The sequence below is a fragment of the Podarcis bocagei genome, assembly GCF_964188305.1.
Source record: "Podarcis bocagei genome assembly, chromosome: 8".
NCBI classification, from domain to species: Eukaryota; Metazoa; Chordata; class Lepidosauria; order Squamata; family Lacertidae; genus Podarcis; species Podarcis bocagei.
In genome coordinates this window covers 69,711,548-69,729,311 of record NC_138133.1, presented here as the reverse complement: position 1 = coordinate 69,729,311, position 17,764 = coordinate 69,711,548, and the positions used below count along the sequence as shown (strand labels likewise).

The 17,764-nt window shown below is 44.5% G+C and overlaps 1 protein-coding gene across 5 annotated transcripts in view; it reads left to right on the top strand.

The window, feature by feature from the left end:
• Positions 1–17,764, top strand: part of NCALD (neurocalcin delta) — a 63,860-nt gene that overhangs the window by 10,884 nt on the left and 35,212 nt on the right. The window lies entirely within an intron of this gene.

Here is a 17,764-nt window from a genome sequence, read left to right as displayed (position 1 = left end):
TAACCACTCGCTGTTTCGCCTAACAGGCCAGCCCAACCACCAGTGGTGAGTCCCACCAGCATGACTGAAGTGTTCTGCTGATGAGCTGTCTTGGCAATGGCCAAGAAGCTTGGTATCTGCTTCTGCCAAATCCACCTCAGCTGGTGGATCTTGAGTATAGCGTTTCATCTCCCTAAACAGTAGGGAATAAAAACTGACGTTAGAAGATCAGCAATTTTGCAATCATTTTATACCCATCCAATAATTTATGTAGTCAGATTTGCATTTCAGACAGAGATATGTTATGGAAATATAATTAGAAACCGGAGCTCAAGGATGATGGAATGTAGCATTTCCCAGAGGAAGCCTTGTGGAGAAGCATCTCTCATCATAATACGGGCTGAAATTCTATAGTTAGAGGAAAGGAATGTGCTCTTATGGTATTCCTTTCTTTTATGTGATCTCCCTGTTTCTTTTGGCTGGTTTATCTTCATTCTTTGGGTAAACTTTACATCTACAAAATCATTTATATAACATTCAAGATCCCCCTTCCCATAGTGGCATTCACCTTGATGTTTGTGACAGGATTTCAGTTGTCGCTATATACAGGTAGGTAGCCATGTTGGTCTGCCGTAGTCAAAACAAAATAAAAAAAATTCCTTCCAGTAGCACCTTAGAGACCAACTAAGTTTGTTATTGGTATGAGCTTTCCACACAATTTTTTTATTATTTTGTGTTGGAGATTGTTAGGAGTTTGACTAGCAGCCTGATTTTAGCAGCTGTCTGAATACAACTGAACTATTACAATCTTTCCCAGATTTTGCTTTGGTGCAGTGGTTACTCACTTGTGCATTATCTAGACCGGGAGGGGGGGGCAACGTGGTTCCTTCAAGATATTGATGGCCTACAAATCCCACCATTTCTGACCATTGGCCATGCTGACTGAGGCCGATGAGAGTTGTAGCTCAACAGCTTCCAGAAGACACTCAATTTGTGGATACATTGCAAGTGGGAGAAGGAGCTCTCAGAACTCAGGAAGTACAGAAGTAGTTTGGAAGTTGCTGCATTAGTGCCATCAGTCTACGCCAGCTGATACCTGTAATGTTGCCCTGGGCAAGCTGGAAAGTGGATTTGTGCATGCCTGGTCATATGTATATTAGGGCTGGGCAATATCTGGTTGTCAACATTGTGATATATCACCAGCTAAACATCGCGATATACCAATATATCACAGTGTCTGACATAAGGATGCTATATAGAGGCACTGGCTGGCTTCACGGCTTTCCCCACATTGTGTTTTTTGCACAGCACACACACGCATCATGATTCACAATATATTGCCAGGTCAAAAATTATGAAACCGATATCACAATAGGGACTTCAAATCGATTTTGGATGATATATCGCCCAGCCCAAATGTATACAGTTGCTGCATCAGGCAGAGAGAACAATTTGCATGAAATAAATATAGAGCAGCCCTGCCCAACTTCTGACCTCCAATCCTGAATTCAGCCCATCTGCTATGTGCCTTCTCTATGATTTTACAACTCCTCTATGCTTATGCTTATGCTCATGCTTGCTCCAAGTGCTGGGCTGATAACACAGTAAGATTATCAAGCCCCATACATGGCTGCTGAGCTATGTACAGACTTTTGGGTCAAAAGCTGGGTGGGCCTGGGATAGCAGATGCATAAAGTTATCTGCCAGTTTGGACTCCTTGGAAAACCCTGCCTTGAGTAAACATGGGAGGGCTATGGGCCGATGGATGTGAAAACCTGATGTTGCAATTGGTGTGCCTGCACAGAATGGCATTTTATCTTTTCTGCAGTTGTGCTATATTACTTTTCTGGGCTGAAATCTGACATGAAACGTAAAGCTAACTGAAATACACAAGAAAGCAACCCAAACTTCTATAGCTTTTAGTGAGTTGCAAATGTACAAATAGCTCAGTGCTTTCTTCCTGGGAATGTTTAAAATAGAAACATTCTATTTATTCCAGAGCTCAAAAAACAGTGGTGAAGTCCAAACATAATAGCTCTAGCAGGTGCTGCTGAGGAACTAAGTATTTGCTTCATGGCCTACGTGATATTTTTTTTAACAGTGGGAATCTGAAATTACACCATTAATTATAGGTATCAATTATATTATATAATTAGGCAAGGATGTAAAACAATTCCAGTTGCCAGCCCTTCTGTTGCTGAGTAGAAGATGGAAATGTTGAATCTAGATCATCGCTGAATTTTTGGTATTTAGGATTCTTTCTACTAGCAGAGTCATGGAAACAAATGTTCTGAACCAACTGGCAGGTGTTTTTTGTTTTTGTTTTAATAAAAAAAAGAGTTTTAGAATTTTCAAATACTCCCCAGGAAGTTGAGCCCTTGAAATATTTCCTTTCGAATAAAGAAATCCCTCATGAGCTTGTGTTTCCAGTGTTCGAAACTCCCATTGTTCTAGGCTCATTTTGTGACACAGAATTTCATTAGCTTGAGCAGTTTCTGAGTTCTGAGTGCAGTACTGCACCTAAGTTTTCAGATTAAAACTGCAGAGTGGAAGGAAAGGAGGACCTTTTTCTGCCTCCTGACTTCCAGCTACTCTCTGAAGGCTGGAGAAGAGACTCTCTTAAGAATATTAGTGGGGTGGGCAGGGGAAGGACTAGACCACGTGAAAAATGAACATAATATTTAAGCTGCAGTTCATTCATTTTCAGCTTTGTATTCTTCTTATAAAAAAGCGCACCTAGACATTCCGTTGTTGTGCCCATAACCTAAGTTTAAGGTGCTGTTTAGCTCCTAGCTTTCATATCTCGGTTTCTAACACTGTGCGTTGCGTAATAAATTCACATTGCCAGTTCCATGTTGTTGGAGAAATGGAAGCTGAGGTTGTTGATGCGTTCTCCAACTCATTTGTGCACCATCCATTCCTCTGTTCTTTTGTGTGGAGCGACAGCTGCGTAACAGGGTTCTCTCAATCACTGGCTTTGCCGTTTGCAAGTCCAATTAGCGCAATTATATTTCGGCAGTGAAGCTAGACTCTGCCTTCTGTCAAGGCCTTCCCCGCCCTCATCACAGTTGTTTGACGGGTCACTGAGAAACCATTTTGACCTTGTTGATATATTCTCATTGACAAGCTGGTTTGTGTTTTTTATACATGGTCTCTTATGGCCAAGGTCTTCTTCAAGGAAGAAAAATGGTTGGCCTTTTATAAGAAACCTGAGCCCTGTTCATTTGTTCGAAGAATGCGTGTAAGTGGGGCTTTTTCCCCCCAGTTGGAACGTGCCAGAACTCAGTTCTGACACCTCTCAGGTGGGCATCATTGTCATTATAAGAGAACAAGGGAGGCATTCATTGTGAGTTCCGGCACCTCTCTTTCTAGAGAAATAGCACTGCGTGGAAGTATAATGTTTGAAGGGGATGTGATGCTGCACATGCCAGCCTTACTCCCAAGATCTCCATCCTCACCGATGGTACCTATGACCTTCCTACATTGAACAGGAATGTGTGAAGGAGGGTGTCCTTTGTTTGGGTGCACATGCTTGCAGTCCTCCCCCTATAATCGGAAACCCTACATTATATGGGTTCCCAGTCACATGGAGGATTCTTAGCATATCCAGCCAAATCCACAAATAATCCCCCTTCATCTTCCCACTCACCGTGGGACATTCAGGGTGGTGCCAGTGAGGGCAGAGTCACTGGGGGGCAGTAGGAGCTTGTGTGGTGGGGGCAGAGCTGTACCTGACACTGGTGTCGATGCAACTTACCTGGATGAAGCTGAGACGGGACAGGGTGGCAGTGAGATCAAAGACCCTTGATTGGCACTGTGATAAAGCCAGTCTACCACTCCTGCCAGGGCACCCAGGCATCCCCAAACCTGCCACCATCCCCAGCACCAACCAGGCAACCTGCAACAATGCCGGTGTTGGGAGGGTGGCTCTGTCTCATCATCCAGGCTGCTACTGATTGTGCACAGAGATAGGCCCACTTCCCTTCCCAACTCTATGCCCCCCCTATGACCACATCCTTTGATGAAACGTCTCCTACTGAAAGCCGGCTCATGCAATGCTTGACTTTATTCCAAACCACTTGGGTTTTGGTTTGTCAGCTAGGCTCGAACTGGTTCATAGCGATTGGTTGCATGAATAAAAGTTTGTTATATTTGCCTCCCAAAGCAATAAGGGAGGCAAAGGCTCAGCCCTCAGGTTTGTGAACTAAGAAGAAGGCAGAAAACAGAAAGGGAAGGGGGAGTAAAGGGGAAAGGTAGGTGAAGATGATCAGTTTGGCAGTGCCTGGATGAAGTAGTGAGTTGTATATAGACATTTGGCTTGTAGCCTCTTGGGACCTGGCTGATATTCCCTTGCTGGTTGTTTTTGCTTGTATGGAAGCATGAGCCATACCTGGTGTCCTTGGTCCTCTGTCCAGAATTTTCTTCCCATCAGACTGGGATGCAGCCAGAAGCATCTTGCCTGTGCAGGTGGAGCCAGTGTGTTAGCTTCTCAGCAGCTCTTTACTGGGAGGGGACAGGTTGAAATTGCAGGGAGAACGGTGCGGATTGGATTGGCTCAGCTGATGTGCCCACCCTGACCTCTCCACCACCTCCCCTCTTCCCCTCGTGGCAAACAGCAGCAACACTATGGTTGACACACACACACCCTCTCTCATAGCCCCTTCTGTCTTGCAAGGCTGAAAATAGTTTTATTTGCAAGTGGGGGTGGGATAGTGTTCCATGGTGCATTAAATCACTATTGCGTTTTCCAAGAGCACCTGAGCACTGATGTAAAAATCTGTAAAATCTCTATAGCTGATGGCCTTCTGCCTCAATATGGGATATACGGAGGCCCCAGGGCACATTTTCACACCTTGCTGGAGATATTCTTTGCCAACCTTTCCTTTGTTCTATGAGATTGAACTACAAGCACCATGGTTTCATTAAGGACTGTCTTGTTTCTTTATCTATTGATGGTTTATACCCATCTTTAGATCAGGCGACTCTCAAGGCAGTTTACAACAATACAAAGCAAACAATTAGAAATGGATATGCAGCCCAGCATCTTTTCCGCCGTACATTTAAAGCACAAAGCTACATATCCCAGCCCCCTGAACAAACCTACAGTTCCCAGGATTCTTTGGAGGAAGGCATGTGCTTTAATTGTATACGTGGATGTGACCTGCCTCCCTTCAGCTCTTTGGTCCCAGGGCAACGGGCAGTTGGAGGAGAATATTCATAGAATAGTAGAATTGTAGAGTTGGAAGGGATCAGCTTCCTGCAGTGCAGGAATATTTTGCCCAACATGGGGCTCGAATCCATGACCTGGAGATTTAAGAGTCTCATGTTCTACCAACTGAGCTATCAAGGTGGAATTTATGGCAAAGAAAAGGGAAGTCAAGCTCCCCACAGCTGCTCTGTCTCTAGCTGATGAATAGGGTCTGGCCGGTCTTATCCTTGCCTTGATGTTCTGGGAGGCCAGTGGTTCAATCTCCCAGTGGACATTAGATCTATGACTGAGGGATGGAGCCAGAGTGTGTTTTCCTTCAGATCGGTATCAGATTTTCTTTCATGCCAAACTTAGGCCCTGTGTGAAATGCTTTACCTAGTTTTCTGTTTCTTCTTACTCCTTGGTGTGTGTGTGTGTTGTATTTATTTGTTTACAGCATTTATGACCCCACCCTCTAGCCAAAAAGACTCTCAGAGTAGCCTAAAAAAACCTGTTCTAAGATGGTCCCTACCCAGGCTCACAATCTTAAGATACATGACACATGAGGAAAAAGGAACAGGAGGGAGAAGGGAAAACCAGGCTCAAGCACAGTTTAAAGTGGCAGCGCTTAAAGTTACGGGCAAGTCAATTGCAGTTCCGACTGTTCTGCCCTTGATAAAGAGCAGTCCCTCCCCGAAGCACTTGCCCCCCAGAGCAGATCCAGGAGTATTATTGGTGACAACAGGGCAGCTCCTGCCCCATAGTTCTTCCCTCTGACAGCTGACTTGATGGCAGTTACAATAGTCACAGGAGAGGGCTTGTTCTTGGAGGCAACCTCCTGCAGAGCAGCTGTCTTGCCTATATTAAATTGTATTGTTTTTGTGGTGGCGAAACCTGTGACTGATGGCTTGACCTGGTGGTACCTGCTGTAATGTCACAGAACCTTCATGAATATTCCTGCTTCTCAGTGTTATCGGAATGATTCCGTTTGGATTCTGTGAGGGGAAGTTGTCAGTTTGCCTGGGATTAAAACTCCTTCAAAGCCCATGGGACTTACCATATTTTTCGCTCGATAACACGCACCAGACCATAACACGCACGTAGTTTTTAGAGGAGGAAAACAAGAAAAAAAAATATTCTAAACGAAATAGTGGATATATGATTTTTGTGGTTCATGCTGTGGCCACAGACATGTGATCTGACAGTGAGTTTGGAGTAGCCCAATGCAAAAATCCTGAGGATCCATGTGGATCCATGCTTTGTAACCACGGAGGAGGGAAGGAAGGGGAACCATGGATCCTCTGCTCACGACTGCAGCAGATCCCCCCTGCCACCCGCAGGCATTCACTCCATAACACGCACAGACATTTCCCCTTACTTTCTAGGAGGAAAAAAGTGAGTGTTATGGTGCAAAAAATACGGTAAATCTGATTGTACCTCCTATGAAAAAAGCCACGGCCCTCTTTCTTTTGTTTTTGTTCTTACCTTTACCTTGTAGCTTCAGGTCATTCTAGGACTGGGTGGTGGTGCTAAAACATCTTAGAAATGGGGGATGTAAAAGATAGCACCAGCACATTCATTTACATATAATTAGCATACTTAATGGAGACATTTATCATGTAACATGGTTGGCTCTTTTCCCAAACATGTTTCTACCTGTGGTTTCAATGCAGGCGTATACAGAGGAGTTTTATTAGTTTTGTTTGAAGATCACTTAATCTTATTTCCCTCTGTTGTGGTAAAGGGCACTCTTCAGGTGTTCTTCTTTATTGTTCTAAGGATCCACTTTAAGGAGGAAGCAAATACAGAAACATGAGCAAAGGCAATTAAATAGTATCACACCCTTTTGTACTTTGTAGTTGTTCTACAGAAGACTATTTTTAAACTTGTTGCCGTGATAGGTGTGTTTTATTCCGTAAAGACAAGGACCCAGTTCCTCATTGTCCATTCTATTGATGTCATATAGACTCGCACTACTTTGTGCGCAACTTGGTCTAACATATATTACAACAAATGACAGGGCCAATGCGTAATCTGCTGTTCTGTTTTGGCAGCGCTTCCATGTCTCTCTCTAATAAATCAGTATTTGAGTTCACAGTGAGGTGCATGATGTTATTTGCCAAAGTAGTCGCACCAGTACGTAGCTGCCCCATCTACATTCCTGGAAAAATATGGTCTTCTCTAATCATAACAAAAGGTTAAACAATGAGAGCCCAAGATAATGGTATGTAGGGAGAGAGGGCTCACCACCAAGCTCAGTCTCCCTTCAGCCAGCCTCTGCCTGCTTGCCTTCTTATTTACAACCAGAACAGAGAGTGGCACTGCCGGTTATTTCTTTCTCCTTAGTCTAAGTGTTGCAGTGGTAGAACTGAATAGGAAGGAGGTTGGGAACCAATTCAGAATTAGTTGGCTCTGCCTGTCATTGTGTCATGGGGGCGTGTGGATCAGTAATCACACAGTTGAAAGATGGAGTTAACTTTTTATTAGCAAAACCACAATCTCCATAGACTTGGTTGAGTGTCAGGCCTAATGAGCAGAGCAGATCATTCCCAGTGGTAGTCCTCCATGAAAATCAGTTGCATAGACTGAAAATCTTCCTCCTTCCAGTCTTCTCCCTCTGACCACTCATCAATGTCCCACCACCACTCCCCAGGCCCTGAGCCTCCTCCTTCTGAGGCTTCCCCAGCTGCTTCCTCCTACTATTCCTCTGCATCCAACCAGTCCATGATGCATTGACTCTGACTGCATCTATGGCTGGGCTTCCTACCTTCTGCCTTATGAGGGCCAGTGGGCACCAGATGCCACTGCCAGACCCAGAGGGCACAAATTCCAGCCATGTTCTGAAACCCAAGCTATAAAAATATTAAATTTGCCCCCCTCCCCTTTAAAATTAAGTTGTTTGCAGTAGCTGCCCTGGGAATGATGGAAATTTTGGAAACAATACACGACAGTGATACATTTGGTAATAAAACCTAGTCATCTGCCCTTCTGTTTCATTGGTGTGTTAGTACACATTGTTCTTCGCAAATTAAATTTAGCTGAGGCCTTTCTGTTAAGCTGACAGTATTAACCAACTTGCAAATGATTCACTGTCCATCATTCACTGTTCCTTATTAATTAAGTGTGCCTGCTTTTGCAGGTGGACATTTTTGTTGTTGTTGTTGTTTATATCATATTGGTTCTAAATTCATATATGTTAGCAAAATGATTGTGTGTTCTCTCTCCCTGCCTCAGTATGGTGATAGTTTGCTTCTTCTTTCAGTACTTCTTCTAAGGCTAAGCAATGACACCTTGGGAGGTAAATATTAGAGATTTCCATAAAAGGCTCGGGGGTGGGGGGAAGTACTCATTGGCTATGATTTTATTGTCTATCCAACAAAATGGGCAGGTTTCGTTTATTTAAAACATTTCGACACCACCTTTCCATAACAGCTCCCAACCCTGGAATGAAACCAATATGAAACAATAAAACCAACTGCTCAAACAAATTTCTATGACAAAACAGTGCTGAAGAACATTACTCACGAAGCTACGTCCGGCAGCCATAAACAGCTGGCAGCAAAGAGGCAGCGCTATTATGTGCTCAGACTTGTTCTGGGGTGGAATCTACACACACATTAAAAACGTTCTGAAAGTGCTTTTTTAAAGTGTTTTTTTAAAAAAACATTGGCTCACCATCACCACCTAGTGTTACATTGTATATTACGCTTAAAACACACTTTAAACGTTTTATTTGCAGCTGTATAGCTGAGTCCTTGGTCTCTCATAGTCAAAGACCAGGACAGAGGACACCTTGTTCTCGCATGCCCTTGATCTAGCTCCTCTTCGGGGGGGGGGGTGCAAGAGAAAGAGAGAGAGAGAAGAAAGGGAGCAAGGCACATTCACTGCCACTAACCCTCAGGTGTTTCACTGGGACAATGTAGCCCCATGGCCTGAAAAGATTAGCCATTCTTGTTCTAAGATATCAAGGTCCCAGGTTGTGATTGGCATTTGATGACCAAAGGGAGCACCTTGAATTGGACCTGGAAGCCAACTGTTGGCCTGTGCAGTTGCTGTCAAACCATCATATTGATCTGCACACATCTAAAGGTTTCCAGCAGCATTCTGCACTAGCTGCTTACATCATAATAATGGGATATTTGGCCTCAACAAGCAGAAACAGAGGAAATCTAACTCCCCAACCATACGAAAACAAAACCGTGAATAAAGCCCAATTTTTAAAAGCCCGGTGTGTGGCTGTTTGGGCCTGGGGGCCAAATATAGACCTCCAGATCTCTCTTCCTGGACCTTGGGACTCTCCTCAATGACAGCCCTCACTGGTGCTGCTCTGCACCCCCTTCTAGTGCTTTAGCCTGGCTGGATTGTGTCCTTCAAACGGTAATAATGCCTCCTTGGATGGATGGATGGATGGATGGATGGATGGAGAGTCATGCGTGGATTTAGAAACCTGTGACTTTTGAATGGCTGGAGTGCAACTGTGCAAAGGTAAAATCTGCATTGGTTGCCCCACCCACTTCTGCCTCCATTGGCATGGAGCCCCTGGAAGATTGCCCACCAGGGAATGACACCCTCAGGCTGAAGAAGAAGAAGAAGAACGGTTTTTCACCCCTGTTTTTAAGCCGTTGAAACATGACCCTTAATCTCTGTATTGCAGCCCGCTGAAGTTCGATTCCAAATACCATTGTCTCAGACAGACAGTAGTAAAATTGCCTGTTGAACAACAGAGGAACCTTGTCCATAAAGCGTGCTTAAACTAATTGGGTTTTGGCTATCTAATGGGAACACTGGATAATTCAATTACACTCTCCCTGTAAGACATTGGCATCAGTTGGGCTCGTTTACTTTTTAGTTTGCTTGATAATGGCTTGCTACTGAATGGATTCATAGTTGCCAACAGTGCACCCCCCCACCACCTCCCGCCTTGGAGAAATTAATTAATTTGGGCAGTGTTACTTTGCCAACAGGAATGCATAATGTTCAGCTGCTACCTTACTCCTTGGTTCAACCAAGTTCAATTTCAGGAGTTGACATTGATTAGTGTCCATTTAAATCAATGACCCTAAACCAGCTTAAGTCCTAGTACTTTGCAGCTGATTTTTTTGTTTTTAAAAAAGAATTCAGTAAGCTGTATTGTGTTGGCCCCATATCCCTGTGAAATAGTAACCTGCTTTGTGTGTTTGGACTAGAACATACCCCCCAACATTTCTCTGATGAAAATAGGAACATCCTATTTAATAATAATAATAATAATAATAATAATAATAATAATAATAATAATAATTTGTATTCCATGCCCATCTGACTGGGTTGCTGCAGCCACTCTGGGTGGCTTACAACATATATAAAAGCATAATAAAACATTAAAGAACTTCCCTTCAGATGTTTTATAATGGTTGTAAAGGTACTTATTTACTTGGCTTGGGGGGCCACCTAACTTCATACCCTCCAACTTTTCTCCAATGAAAATAGGGATGTCCTAAGGAAAAGTTGGATTTTCCAGGATCGAATCAGAAACCGAGACAGCTTCTGCATATCTGGAACTTTTGGCGTTTCCAGGAGGTACAGGGGTAGGTTGGGAGGATTGAACCCCTAGCAAATTGCAGTTTGTGTGTGTGTTTGGAAAATTTTGGGAAGGGCAAACTCGCCACCCTCCGCCTGGGTTCCTTCTTCTGTTGGCTTGTGGCCAGTCCTAGTTTCTCCCCCAAGCCCCAGTGAATGATAGTGCAGGATGCTGTAGTGCTACTCTGATAAATCAGGCAAAATGTCCTCCCCATTTCACTGCCTGTTAATGGAATGGTGCCACTTGGTGGCGCATTTTGACTGGGCCCTAGTGTTAAGTGTAATCCCCCCCCCAAAAAAAAAACAACAACACCAAGCAAAGATTTGGTTTTATAATTAAAGGCAGATTGGGCACAATCCTGCCAGAATTAAGCCCTTGAAAGTCTTCTTGCTTTCAATGAGAGAATCAAGCTTTTGTGATAGTTCTCTGCCTTTGTAGTCAACGGGACTCAGAAGCACTTCCCTTGGGCTGGATTGCGTCCATCGGTTTTGCAAACTTGGACAGTGCATTGTAAAATGCCACATTGGTGCCAAGGGTTAAGGCTGTCCGGCTGTGTTTTTGTTTGAGATTACTTTAAATCCTAATTTCAATTAAATTTTGTACTAATGGCATTGCCACGTCTAATGCTCTCTAATGCTTGAACTGACACAACATGCCGACTCTTTTGACCTTTCCACTTCGCTTTGGCATGCAACCCTCCCCTTACGTAATGCTGCTTGTGCACTTCCAGTGCAATGCTGTGTTTGTTGGCTTATAATGATTAGAAGCCTGTCCGTTGGCGGAATAGGGTATCACGAAGAAACCAAAATAAAAATAATTTAAGACGCATTACTGGTGCTGGGATAGGCTGTTGAGTTGCAGTTGTGGAAACATTGCAGAAGTGGCTCCATGTTTGCGAGTCACTTCTAGTTTGTGGACTGGAATGAAGAAAAATGACAAACCATTTTTCTGGTGTGCTTATTCTGTTTGAAACTCTAGCAGTTGATGCTTTACATTCATTATTGCTAATAGAAAATTTTCATTTAGTGCAGGGAGCTTTGTTCATAATTTGCCCAATTTGTTGTGCTTTTCTTATTCAAACATCTGTTGTTTCACTCTGTCATTTTCTTCCCTACTTCAGAAAAGGCTGTTAAGACAAAGCTGAATAGATCTGTTGCCGATCTTCTCCAGGAAGACGTAAGGTGGGCCCAGGGGTCCCTAATGATTCTGTGGCCCAAATCAGATGTACTGCTACACTCATAGCATTATGAGAATGGGTCTCTGTGAGTCTTGGGCTCAAGCCCTTTCTGCAAGAGAGGAGGAAATGTTAAGCCTTTGGTCACGATTTGTAGGAAGATGCAGTTCTCCATCTCATCCAAATAAGAGAAACTGTATCAGAAGCTATTCTATGAGAGCCAGCCTGGTGTCATGCAAAGGTGGGGAACCTCTGTCCCCTGGGCTTAATGAGGTGCAACATGGATCCCAGTTTGGCCCATAAGGCTGTTTCCCCAAACCACAGCCACCTGCCCCACAAATGATGCCATATATAACATCAAACAGGTGGAGACATGGCTGCCAATGTGCTCCCTCTTGTGCATTGGCCAGGAAGGCTTGTTCTCAGCCCCAATCAGCTGATTGGTGGTATCAGCAAGGCAGCTAGGATTGGCTGTGCTGCTGAGTTTCCCCATAGGGAACTTGGTAGCCAGCTGGTACCTGCAGAAAAATGGAGCTTGAAGTGAGCTGATTGGCGCTCACTGCAAGCTCCCTGGGATTGGCTGCATGACAGGGTTCCCCATGGGCAACTCAGTAGCGCAGCCGAACTTAGCTGGCTTACTCTCACTACCAATCAGCTGGGAATTGCCTGTGCAATCAACACAGCCCTGCTAGATGGGGCTGATGGGAGTTGCAGTCCAAAATGATCTGGAGGGCACCAGGTTGGCAAAGGCTGTGCTAGGCAGTCCACAACATTGATGCTGTATGTTGAGTAGTCTTTTTCTATCTCCGTGGTTTTCCAAATGCAAACACAGCTGGTCCTTGCACTTCCTGCCGTGCTGGAACAGCAGAAAAGGAAAAGGCAGGCGCAGCCTAATAACTTTACAACAGGCCTGGCAGTTCCAAACTGCCCTCTATTTTTAGAATGAAGATCCACCAGTAGTTTACCTCTCACAGAGTTACAATTCCCAGCAAACTACGGGGAATGATGTGCTTTGAGTGTGCTTTTAAAGGTATGGCGTGTGCATTGCCCTAGTCCCAGTTCTCTTCGCTCACACCAGCTCTCCATTGGTGCTTGGTCCCATCCAGTGAATAAAACAAAGCAAGCCGTGGGGCTTCCCAAAGCTCCTGAGCTAGACTGAGACACTCTGAAGGCTGTGCAAACTTTCTTGGTTCCCTTTCTTAACTCTCTCAACCCCAGACTGACTTGAGAAGAACTGAAACCGGCAACTGGCTTTTCTGTTGCCAGAAAGTGGAAATACTTTTTCAACATGCATAAAAAGGGGTGGTGGTGAGTGAATGGAATCTAGGGTTAAAAGGAGAAGGAATGAGGTGCACCAACGCCCCCAAAACAAAACCTGCCCTCACCTTATTGACAGAATGAGTTCATGTTTCCATCCATTATAGGCATTGCTAGGAGATTCAGCTGCTAAGCCAATACATTTGCTGACCTAATTCTGAGAATCACAAATGCTTCAGTTAAGCAGTGGGGGGGGGGGGGGCTCACAGCCTCCAATTTCCCCCTATTCATAATGCTTCAGAGGAGCAGTAAACCCAGGCTTCCCCCAGGTAGCTGTTGAGCCGCTAGAATGTCCTCTTTGTTGCAACGAGGGGGAAACATAAGTCTGTCTCGCAGGAGAAAGTAAATAGAGCAGCAATAAAAAGTCCCCTCCCTTTGCACCTTAGCATCTGCTCTAACTTTTTGACAGCTCAGATATGAGAGTAAAATGCAGAGCAAAGGAGCAGTAGTGGTGGTTCCCTGTGGATAAAAGTCATCCCAGGCGTCTTTCCATTCAAGATAACGGAAGCAACAATGTGGGTTTTTTAAGGTTCAGAACACAAACACTTCTGTTGTCTTCACCTTCATTTCCAACATAGGAATGTGCTGAACTCAGGCCATTGGTCCAATATTAGTCTGCTTTGAGTGGTAGCAGCATTTCATGGATCTCGTCGGACAAAGGTCTCCCTTCGCCAAGCTAAGCTGAGATCCTCTGACTGGGAAGATGCCATATTAATGGGATGCCAAAGCACAATATATAGGCTCTCTTACTCAAATGTCAGACTCACCTACAGTCCAGATTGGACTCAGTATACCTTGTTTATGCAAACGAGGCTCTGATGGCCAAAGTACAGCTGGATAACATACCCCTCAACCGTCCTGATTTGACTGAGACATTTCAGAATTACAGAAGCCATCCTAGATTCTGATTGGATCCTGGAATGTCCCATTTTGGCTTCCATGAGAGTGTGGCCCCAAAAGATGCCTGTCACCACAGATCTGATCTGGAGTGCTGCCATCCCAGTAGCTAATTGCATCAGGCTTGCCATCGCCTCCTGCTGTTGAATTCATACATAGCATTAGGGATACTCAAGGAAGTGGATACCTGCCTATTTTGATGCATGCCTACCTGATCGGTATCTACCTCCTGGACAGAGATGCAGATGAGAGCATATGTCGTTCGGATTTTGCACTGCCCCAAATTTTGTGATAGTTCTTGGCTTAGAATACTGAACTGCATTAAAATTCATATTTTAGGATAAAAAGTGTAGAAATTCATACATATATGTATGTATTTTATGATATAGTACTTACATAAACATTTTTTGTGTGCCTCTAAATACCAGTTGTTGGGGATCATAAACAGGTCTAGGTGATACTTGGTTTTCAACATCATGACATATTGATACACCAGGATGTCTGAAATAAGGATGGAACTACGTAGCGAACAGTAGGGCTCGGCGATACCTGGTTTTCAGCATTGTGATATATCACCAGCTAAACATTGCGATATACTGATACATCACAATGTCTGACCAGTGTGGTGTAGTGGTTAAGAGCGGTAGTCTTGTAATCTGGGGAACGGGGTTCGCGTCTCCGCTCCTCCACATGCAGCTGCTGGGTGACCTTGGGCCAGTCACACTTCTCTGAAGTCTCTCAGCCCCACTCACCTCACAGAGTGTTTGTTGTGGGGGAGGAAGGGAAAGGAGAATGTTAGCCGCTTTGAGACTCCTTAGGGCACGGGTGTCAAACACAAGGCCCGCGGGCCGAATCCGGCCCGCCAGACCTCGTCATGTGGCCCGTGTAGCCGCCGCCGGCCGCCAGTCTAGGGATTTGTTGTCTCGGCAGTTTCACGCGAAGCCACCGCTTTTATCTCGCGATATTTGGAAAGCGCACGGGTTCCCCCCCTCCCCCGCCCACTCCGCCGGAAGCGCCGCGAGGCATTCGAAACCCGGCGTGAGTCGGAAGCGGCGGTGTGATGCCCGTGGAGGAGAATGGCCTCGTCCAGGAGCGGCGCAGGTGGGGAGCCGCCAAGAGAGGCTGGGCTGCCTCCTCAGGGTCCGGGGGGGGGAGGGTGTTTATTGTGGGCTAAGGGGTCTCCTGAGCATGTGCAGAGCGCTCTCCGCCTCGCCCGCCCCGCCCCCCCAGCAGAAAGCCCGCAAAGAAAAGCCCAGCAGCAGCAGCACCCTTCTTTTTATCGCTTATTGTGCAGGTGAGGCTGCCTCCCCCGATATAGATATAGATATGAGAGAGGAGGAAGTCAGAGAGGTGGAAAAAATATGGGGCTGGTGTCGGTGGGATTATAACCTCCCTCACGAGGATAAGTCGGAATTTAGCAAAATAGGGTGCAGCTTTCCTCCCCCCTCCAAAAAACAAACAAACAGAAAAGTTTGTAGCACTGATCCTGAAGCCAAGGTACAATTTTAGCATGCTGCTATTATTTTCCACCTCATTTCGCTTTGTAGCTGGTGACTGGTATCCATTACTTGTTGTTTGTATTCTTGATGAATGCTATATTATAAAAAGAAAACAACAGGGGGACAACGGAAGAATTCGGGAAATAGATGGTGGCAAAGGGGTTGGAGGTCTTTTAAGAGCTTTCAGGAGCTAGAACCAACAAGTACCGTGGGGTGTGTGTGTGTGTGTGTGTGTGTGTAACACATAACAAGAAGCAACAAGTACTGTGTTTTATATATGGGTTATTTTGTGCTAGTTCTTAAGGCAGGCATATCCAAAGTCTGCTTTGGGGCCCAATTTGGCCCTCCGGCCGGTTTTATCAGGCCCCTATGGCAGTTCATTCATTTATTGCTGTCAAATCCTTTAAAAAGGTCAATAAACCTTGGGTGGACATCCCCCAAAAAGCTCTTCAATCCTAAAAAAAAGCTCAACTTTGGTCGGCCCTCATGCATGTTCACTTCCATCAAATCTGGCCCTCTTTGAAAAATGTTTGGGCACCCCTGCCTTAGGGTAATGATAAAGTGGGATATCAAATCCAAACTCTTTTTCTTCTTCTGACATAAGGATGGAGCTCTGTAGAGGCATTGGTTGGCTTCATGGTTTTCCCAACTTTTTGATTTTTTTCATACCACACAGACACATATCAAGATTTGCGATATATTGCCAGCTCAAAAATTATGAAACCGATATCACGAAATGGATTTGAAACCGGTTTTGGACGATATATCAATATATCGCTCAGCCCTAATCATAAATGGGAACGTGTGTGCTCGTGCCCGTGTCCTGCTTGTGGGCTTACCAGAGGCATTTGGTTGGCAACTGTGAGAACAGAATGCTGGACTAAGTGGTCCTTTGGGATCCAGTGGAACTCCTCTTACATAGCATTGTTTTGCACCACCTAAGGCAGGGAACTGGACTGTAGCGCCCATCATCCTCAACCGTTGGCTATGTTGGCTGGGGTTGATGGGAGTTGGAGTCCAACAATGTAAGAACATACAGAGAGTCTGCTGGGTTAGGTCAATGGCCCACAGGTTCCCCAGCCCTCACCTAAAGAGTCCTATATCTGTTTACATATTTTCTTTACATTCCTATTCTTTCAAAATCCTTAGCATTACCAGCATCATCTACCAATGCAAATGATGTTTATTTATTTTTTGGTGTTGTATTAAAAGGAAAGGCATTTATTCTTCCATGTTGGGGTGTTTTTTTCCTACCTGGGAAAAAAATGAGATGTTTTACCTTGAATAGTCATTGCATTTTTCTCCATATTGCTTAGGCTAGTGTGTCTGTTACCATGACTACAACCTTCACCATATTGTGCTTGTTTTACAGTCATTAATAAGAGTAAAAGAGCAGATGTATAATTATGCTGTTCTTATTTAATCCATTAGATTGCAGATGGCATTATAAAAACCTTTCCATTTAAAAGAATTCATTTTTGGAGTTGTATTTTTTTATTTTTATTAAGTAATTCTGTACTGACAGATGCTTCACTTAACTCCAGAAGTACTTGTAGAGAGATTTCTACGTACGACGTAAACGTGAGAGGAACATGCAGCATAATCTGCTTAATATCCCCCCAACCCCACCCCGCAAAAAGAAAACAAAGCCTTAAAAATAATTCTCTTTCCAGGTTTTGCACTGTGACTGCTAGGGAAGAATCAGTTTATTTCCAGTGAGTATTAGTTTTGCATGCATTCATTGCCTAAATCTGGACCCATCTGCACTATAAATTAAAAGAAGTATAATACCACTTTAAACACTCATAACTTCCCCCTAAGAATCCTGTTGTCTGTTAAAGGAGCTGAGAGTTGATATGACACCCCTATTCCTCACATAGAAAGGCAATTCCCAGGGTAGATTAACAATCAATCCCTCTTCCCAGGAAACTCTGGGATGTGTAGCTGTGTCATAATGTCTAAGAAGAAGAAGAAGAGTTTGGATTTGATATCCCGCTTTATCACTACCCGAAGGAGTCTCAAAGAGGCTAACATTCTCCTTTCCCTTCCTCCCCCACAACAAACACTCTGTGAGGTGAGTGGGGCTGAGAGACTTCAAAGAAGTGTGACTGGCCCAAGGTCACCCAGCAGCTGCATGTGGAGGAGCGGTG